An 8,840-nucleotide genomic window follows, 5' to 3' on the forward strand; every position below is an offset into this window, starting at 1 on the left:
TCACAGTAAAGCAGAAGCACAGCAGAAATATTCACGGTCTCTTGAGACCTAGTCTCAGAATTAACACACCATCAAGTCCAGCGAATTCTATAGTCTAAAGAAAGTTCAAGGTCAGCCCATTTTTAAGGCAATGGGAGAATAAACTCTGGAAAGAACTGTAAAGTCACAAAACAAAATCACAGGACACAGGGAGGTTTGAAGTATTGGTGCTATTAATACGATCCACCATGGTTGTATACTTGCCTTTCTCCTCTTCCCTGGAGTTCTTTCACCGTGTCTTATTTATCTTTTTGTCTGCCAGTTCCTAGGACAGCACATGGCATGTAGTCAGTATTCACTAAGCAACCTTGCATTGCTTTGAGCATGAGTGTACATTAGAATAGGCTCCGACACTACAACTACATTTTAAAAATTTTCTTGCAACAATTACATCAGTATAGTATTAGAGATGCCTCATTGCCCTCCACTCACACCTTCTTCCAGCATTTCCTCTTTACATTTCCCTGTCATGTGTCTAGGTCTGGATTATTTTTATTTATCTACTCAGCATCCAATAGAGCTTTTGATATATTGCATCATTTTTGGAAAAGATATAACCGTTTTCTGTTTGGCTAATTCTCCTCCACAATTCTCTCTATTCTCTCCTTCTGGAATGCGTATGAGGTGTATGCATCAGACTTTTCTTAATACATCCTTCATGTTTCTTAACTCCTCTTGTTTGTTTATCATCTTGCCATTCTCTTTTTTCTCCTCTTTTCTGTCTCAGGCTATGTCTAGTTTTGTTGTTGTTGTTATTAATACTTCTTTCTTCAATTATGTCTAATATGTTAACAGAATTCTTCACATAGGGGCGGTAGCTTAGAATCACCTGGCAGATTAACAGAATATAAATGCCTGGTCCCACCTCTAGAGTTTCTGGTTTAATCGGTCTGGGTCAGAGTGTGGACATCAATAACTGATGTTTTTAACCAAGGTTAAAAACCATTGATTAGAATTAGAATTTTTTCTCAGTGACTGTATTTTTCAGCATTTCTACTGGGAAAAAAAAATCCATTGGCTCTTCTTTCATAAATGCTGTTTTTATTTTTATCATACTATTTCTTCCATAGGACATTTCAAACCAGTATATATTGTTTTTTAGAGTGTTCCATCATCTCTAACTCCTTAAATGTAAATTCCCTCATTAATTGAGTCTGTAGACTGTTATGATGTTGAACTTCCTCAAAATCTTTGTAATTTTTGACTATGAATTCATCTTGCATCTTGTGCCTTGGATTATAAGGACCTCCTACTGGGCTGCTTTCACACTTGCCTGTGCCTGGTCCTGTGGATTTCATTGGCTCCCAGTAATGTTTTATGTAAGTGCATCTTCTTAATGTTTATACTACACATTCAGCTCCGACTCAGAGTCTGTATCTAGCCACACACAGGCTTGGTATTCTGAGCTCAAGCAAGAAACACGTTTCACAGTCGTTACCTAGGGCAGAAGGCTAATTTCCAATCTGGAGGGTAAGGATGTCTGGATTTCTATTTGTGAACTCACAATATATTACCCAGTTCATGTGGGGAGCCCAATTCTGGCTCCTTGACTGGTATTTGTCATTGGGCATCCCTATGTCCAAGTCCTATCATTGTGTGTGTGTGTGTGTTTTATTAATATTTCTTTTTTGAGCCTTACTTATATTCTGCACCACTCACCTTGGCCACACATCTTTCGCTTCTGTGTGCTATATAGATTTCCCCTTCATTTCTCTTAGTTGGAAATATCCCTTTGGTACTCTTAAGCTAGTACATGTATTTTCTCAATAAAATTTTCTTTTAGATAGCTTCAGATTTACAAAAATTGCAAAGATAGTACAGAGTTCTATATACCCTATGCCTGTTTTCCCCTGTTGTAAATATTTGATGTTAGTATACTATATTTGTTACATCTAATGAATTAATATTGACACGTAATTATTAGCTAAAATCCATATTTTATTCTGATTTTCTTAGTTTTTACCCATGATCTTTTTCTGTACTGGGACATTTAGTCATCATGTCTCCTTAGGCTTCTCTTGGCTGTGATGATTTTCTGGGCTTTTCTTAATGCTACCTCTATCTCTCTGGTCTTCTTTCCAAAAACTCATGACAGTTTAATTACGAGAAAAATATCAGGCATCATGTCAAATATAGTCATGTCTCCTTAGGCTTCTCTTGGCTGTGATGCTTTTCTGGGCTTTTCTTATTTTTGATGACCTTAACAGATTTTTAATTTAAAAAACTTTAAACAAAAATTTTTTTTTTGAGACAAAGTCTTGCTCTGTTACCCAGGCTGCAGTGCAATGGCAAGATCACGGCTCACTGCAATCTTGAACTCCTAGGCTCAACTGATCCTCCCACCTCAGTCTCCCAACTAGCTGGGACTACAGTTGTGCCGCCATGCCCAGCTACCTTAACAGTTTTGAGGACTACTAGTCAGATATTTTTATAGAATGTCTTTCAGCTGGGAATTTGCCTGATATTTTTCTCATAATTAAACTGAGGTCACGAGTTTTTGGAAAGAAAATCAGAGAGACAGAGGTAGCGTATCTCAAAAAGGGATATGGAAAGTGAGAAATATCCTCGGGTTTACTTGAGAAGAAAGTCACTACGTGGAGCTCACACTTAAGGAAAGGAGAGCTGTGCTCCATCTCCTTGAGGGAAAGAATCTACATAAATTATTTGGAATTTTTCTGCACAGAAAATTTTGTCTGTTCTTCCCTGTTTATTGATTTCTTAATTCAATCATATCAGTATAGACTCATGGATATTTATTTTATACTTTAGATTATCATTGAATACTCCATTGCTTATTTTGTTGTTAAAACACTACAATTTTGGCTATTGGGAGCACTTTCAATTGGCTCCTGTGTCTCTTTGACATACCCCCATCATTGTGTGCATATACTTTTTTATTGTTGTTTTTGAGCACTTACTTACATTCTGCAACATGAGATGCTTCAGACTCGTGTTGCATATTCTCTTAGTCCTAGAATAAACCATTTCTCCAAATGTAGATTGTTCCTATTATTGGATAATAGTAGTAGAAAGCAAGATCTGGGGTGCTAGATGTGCATGTTGCTAATGGAGTTTGTTGCCTCTAAGCCACCTTAGCTTGCAGAAAAAGTGTGTATATTAATCCATGAATATACATGTATCTACGTATAACTATTTCTATATTTATGTATCTCTATGTTACACTAACGTAAGTTCATACTGAATGCCTCCAACTCCAATCCATTGCTACATGGATCATTCTAGCATCCTCTTGCATGTCTGTACCTACTACCTGGCGCCTACCATCCACCATGTATTTACTTAATTGTATAATTTCAGTAAACATGTATAGTGTAGTTTTAGAATTGTTAACCCATGTACCCATGGAAAATAACTTTATCAACTACAATACAGAGCATATGTGCAGTTTCTTTGCCTTCAGTCTTACAGTCTCTACTCATTTTCAAAGTTACTAAGGTCAGCACATTTTCTCCCATCGTCTTCAATGACATTATTTTATATCCTCATAGGTAGCACGGTTAGATTCTTCTGTCACAGTTTGCATCCCAGACCTGGGATCCTAGACCTTCTAAATGACTTTTTAAAAATTGTATACATGAAGGCTCACTGTTTTCTCTTTTCCTTTGCTTTTAAAATTATTTTAAAATGCCAAATAAAAGCTATATATACTATGGCACGCAACATGATGTTTTGATACATGTATACGTTATTAAATGGCTACAACAAACTAATTAGCATATGTATTCTCTCACATGCTTGTCTTTTTTGGTAGTGAGAACACTTAAAGTCCACTCTTAATTTCAAGGTTTACTCCTTGTGCTATAAAGTTCTATAGGATTTGAAAAATTCATAGATTCATGCATCCACCATTATAGTGTCATACAAAATAGTTTTAACATCCTAAAAAGTCCTCTGTGCCTCACTTATTCAACTTTTTCCCTTTCCCAAGCTGCAGGCAATCACTGCTGGGTTAGCTATTTCTATATTTTCCCAGAATGTCACATAAAAGGAATCATGCAGTATATAGCCTTCCTGGACCGGTTTATTGCCCTTAGTAATATGTGTTCAAGATTCATGCATACTTTTGTGTAGCTTGATAGCTAATTCCTTTCTATTACAGTATGATGATCCACTGGATAGATGTACCATAGTTTGTTTTTCATTCACCATTCATAGTTTGAAGGCCGTCTTTGTTCCTTCCAGTTTGGGGCATTTATAAATAAAACTGCTGCAACTATCTGTGTTTGGGTTTTTGTGTGTATGCATACTTTTAAAATGTACATAGACATGTATTTGCCTTTATAGCATTTGTATGAGTTTGTAAAATTTTATCCTGTGTTTAATATTGCATTTTGATTCAGAAGCTCCTGAGAATTAGCCCAACGAACAGATCTTGAAAGCTTAAAAGGTTTTCATGGGACTTAACTAACTGAACCTACAATGACAGAGAGTAAACTTTTTACATATGGAAAGCCACACTTAGGGATTGAAGTTGCCATGTTGTCACCCATGTTAGCACAGTATGTTGAGCAACAGATTTGTATGCTGACAAGGCAGCTCTGTGGTAGGAGAATAATAGACATGGGGAGACAAGGCACAGAGAGAAAGGAGTAGAAAAGGCACCTCTTTTCTGTTTCTGATTTGTTTTCCAATTCCCACTTTATTTCCTGCAGTGTCCTGCTATACTTTATGTTTCGATTCTATGAGATTCATTTTCATTGGTTTAATAATCTTCCTTCTTACTTGAGTTAGCTTATGTATACTTCTATTCCTTGTAACCAAAATATTACCAAAAAAAAAAAAAACCCACACACACACACAAAAATACAATTAAAAACCTTGAGAAGATTGAGTGTTTGCTTAAGAAAACAGATTATTAGAACCCCAAATCCCCAAATCCTTACCAGTTGCTGCTTATGGTTATATTTTCCCCACTAGATCCCTGAGACATTCTGAAGAGAGTTCTCCATGAACTCCAGGAATACCCAATAAAAATCAAAGCATTGGTCATGCATGCCCAAAGGGTATTCTTCACTTATTACTTAGGTTGGGCTACTTTTGTACTTTGAGAAGCTGATTGACAAACCTGCTTTAGTCTTCCATTTTCCTGCCCCAGAATAGTCCCGTTGGAACTTCTAAACACAGGGAATGCTTTCTACAAGAAAGAGGATCATTCCCTTAACACACAGCTACATAGGAGCTACAGAAGTGAGCAACAAAAGCCAACGATAGGAACCAAGAGGGGAGGAAGATTGTTACATTTTTTAGCTTCCTACAGTAATCTCCAAGCCATAAACACATCATACTCTTTCTTTATGTTCTTTTATTTTCTATTGAGGAATAACTTATATAAAGTACAATAATCTTATGGGTACAACTTAGTGAATTTTTACCTATGTATAACAGATCTGTCATCACCAGCCAGATAAGGATTTAGAAAATTATCATCACCCCAGAAAGTTCCCTGAACTTCATATAAACGTATTCCAGTAGTATTCAACCTTTTGATATTTCATCCATGTTGTTAAATATGTAAGCAGTTTGTTCTATCTGGTGGGGTATGCAATATTTTATTATATGAAAGACTACAGTTGATTTATCTGTTCTTATATAATTGTACATTGGCTACTATCAATAAAGTTGTTCTGAGTACCCATGTAGAAGTCAAGTTTTTAGACATATGCAATAATTTATCTTGTATATACCTAGGAATGGAATTGTTGACAATTCCACTCAATTCCACCCAATTCAATTGGGGCAAAAAGTAGGTATATATTTTTCTTAATGCCAAACAGTTTTCCAAAGTGGGAGAAGAAGTCCACTTCAACCAGCAATTAATGAGTTCCAGCTGCTTCATTTATTTGCCAACATTGGTATTGCCTTTAAAATTTTAAACATTCTAGTGGTTGTATTCTTTCTCTTTTGCACTTGGTCCATACCATGACTCTTCCTCCTTGGACTTAGTTCTTTCCAAAAGAATTAAGCAGCTTCTTAGCAGGTTTAGCAAATGGGGTTCTTCTATCAAGATTTTCTTGAATTTTGGCAGTGGCTTCCTGAACTGAGTATTAGAGAGCTATAATTGATACTGATGTCTTTCATCAGCTCAAAAGGAAAAACACTGCGAAACATGCAAAATATGTATCATCCTGAATTTAAAGTATGCCACTACCAAATTCCAAGGAACTATGACGTGATCTATTATTTTCTCTCTTAGTATGTGAAAGCATATCATCAGTTTTGAATCCATGAGACCTTGTTGAATTAGTCAATGTACATCTGAGAGACCTATTCTATGTTGTAAGAATTTCACCATTAATACATGAGTGAAGAATGGCACTCTCCATTGTCAGCACGCTTACTAAAGAACATACTGCAAAGCAGTCGCTCATCATCCCTTGAGCCTGCAGATTAACTCTTTCCTTTTTTTTTATCAGAGCATATTTTCTCCAATGAACATAATACTTATTATGCTCTTAGTCTGAAGCTAGATCATTGTATTCAAAGTTTTATTTTATTCACATAAAACTAATGAAACTAATGCTGTCTTAATAATTAAGCTTTCAAAAGCTTAATTTTATATATTAAATAATCATGGCTTGTCCCTCAAATTCTGGTTGATATTTCCAACACGCATCTATTGTAATTTATAGTTTTAAGTGTAAAGTTATGCAGAAAAGAGGTATAGTCTACAGACCTTCAATACTCCCAAGGGGTAGAACCCAGGATCTTTCACAAATACAGACATTTGTGATTTGGAAATATATAATTATTTGGGTTTGTTGTTAAATATAAAATCTTTGGGTTTGTTTCTAAAATATACTTCTTGGGGCTTCTTGCTCATATTTTAAAAATATGAGTAAGCCATATTTTGACTTTGATGATGAAATTTCTCTCAGGGGATGGGTTACATCATGGCACAAAATTAGTATTTTTACACAAAATTCATGTTGTGGGTAATAAAGAGTGAAGAAAGGCAAATTCCTGATGGTTGGCTGGTTTCCTTTAATACTCATTCTATGTACCCACCAAAAATCTTCAAATCCTTCAGGAAAATTTAAGTTATTACATTTCCAAAAATATTTTTTGAATAAAATGATGAAAGGTATCCCAAAGGCCTTCTCCCAGACTCAGAAACACAGGCCCTGAGACACACAAACAGATGACCTTATCCTGACCTCTTCCTTCCTGTAGTTGATTCATGACCTTGGCAGTGATTCACATCTTCACAGACTAGCACAGTTCATCCTCTGATTACTGAACCCGTCTCCATTTATATGAGGTGCTGCTATGTTAATTATATAATAAAATTCCCACTGTATGGGCTTTGGTGCATTTTTCTATGTTGATGTGATCTGATATAATCCCTCAGAAGACTGAGGCAGTTCCTTACATCATCTGCATCTTTATTAGGAATTCGGTATATTACAGCATCTCCACCATTTGTCTTGGCATACTTACCTGAGGAGCTTGATAAAAACACAGATTCCTGTTTTCCTTCATAGACCCACGTAGTTGGGCTCTCCTAAGAGGTTGAGCATCTGTAGCTCTAACAAGCATTCTAGATAATGGTTATGATGTACTAAATTTTGGAAATACCTTTATAGTGGAAAGACTGTTTTCTCCCACGGGTTTTATTTACATACAGTACATTTGAGTCATGGCTGTACCGTGTGAAACAAAATTTATCTATGTATTTCTATTTATCCCTTCATCTATCAATGTGTCCTTCCATCCCTCCATTCCTCCATTCATGCATTGCCTTTCTATTTAGTGTTTTAATGATTTAGCCACTATTTTACTGAGCAACTAAATCAGCCTTGACAATGGATTTGTGTGACTTTGGGGACGTTAGCCTTTTTAAGCTACAGTTTCCTCATTTGTGAAATGAATATAATGAGAATATTTACCTTCCAGTTTATCATGATAGTGAAATAAGAAAGAATGGGTAAATACTTAATACAATGTCTGGATCAAGATAAGGTATCAATAAATGTTAATTCCTTTCACCTTTTTCATTAAAGGACTGTAACGCTTTTCAGAAGCACTTCATATAGCAGTATATCTACTATTTAGGTTATCAAATATAAGCATTTAATGTTGTAAATTTTCTTCTAAGCATCGGTTACCTGCATCCCACAGAATTTGAGATGTCGTATTTTATTTTTGTCCACTTCAAAATATTTTCAAATTTCCTTTGCGATCTTCTCTTTGACCAATAGCTTATTTAGAAGTGTTGTTTTATTTCTATATATTTGAAGATTTCCCTTTTATTTTTCTGTTATTGATATCTGGTTTAAATATTTTAAAGTCAGATAACATACTTTATATGATTAAAGTTTTTAAAAATGTGTTAAGGTTTGTTCTATGATCCACTGTGTCATCTACCTTGGTAAATATTACATGTGCACTTAAAAGAATATATATCCTGCTATTGTTGGTTGGAGTGTTCTATAAACATCAAATAAATCCAGTTTGTTAGTGGCATTTTTCTTATCTTCTATATCTTTGTTGATTTTCTGCCTTTTAGTTCTATCAATTAGCGAAAGAGGAGTTTTGAAGTTTCCAACAATAACCATGGGTTTTTCCATTTATTTTAGCTTTTTCTTTCATTTTTAAAAGCTCTCTTTTTACTACAAATACTTTTCAGATTTTGAAGTCTTCTTGGTAAATTGAACCTTTTACAAATATGTAAGGTCTTTCTTTATTTCTGGTAATTTTCTTTGCTCTGAAATTTAATTGTCTCATATTAATATTGCCACTCCAGTTTTGATTAGTGTGTGCAAGGCACACCTATACCCATC

This window comes from Macaca nemestrina, chromosome 4, assembly GCF_043159975.1.
Source record: "Macaca nemestrina isolate mMacNem1 chromosome 4, mMacNem.hap1, whole genome shotgun sequence".
In the NCBI taxonomy this organism is placed as follows: domain Eukaryota; kingdom Metazoa; phylum Chordata; class Mammalia; order Primates; family Cercopithecidae; genus Macaca; species Macaca nemestrina.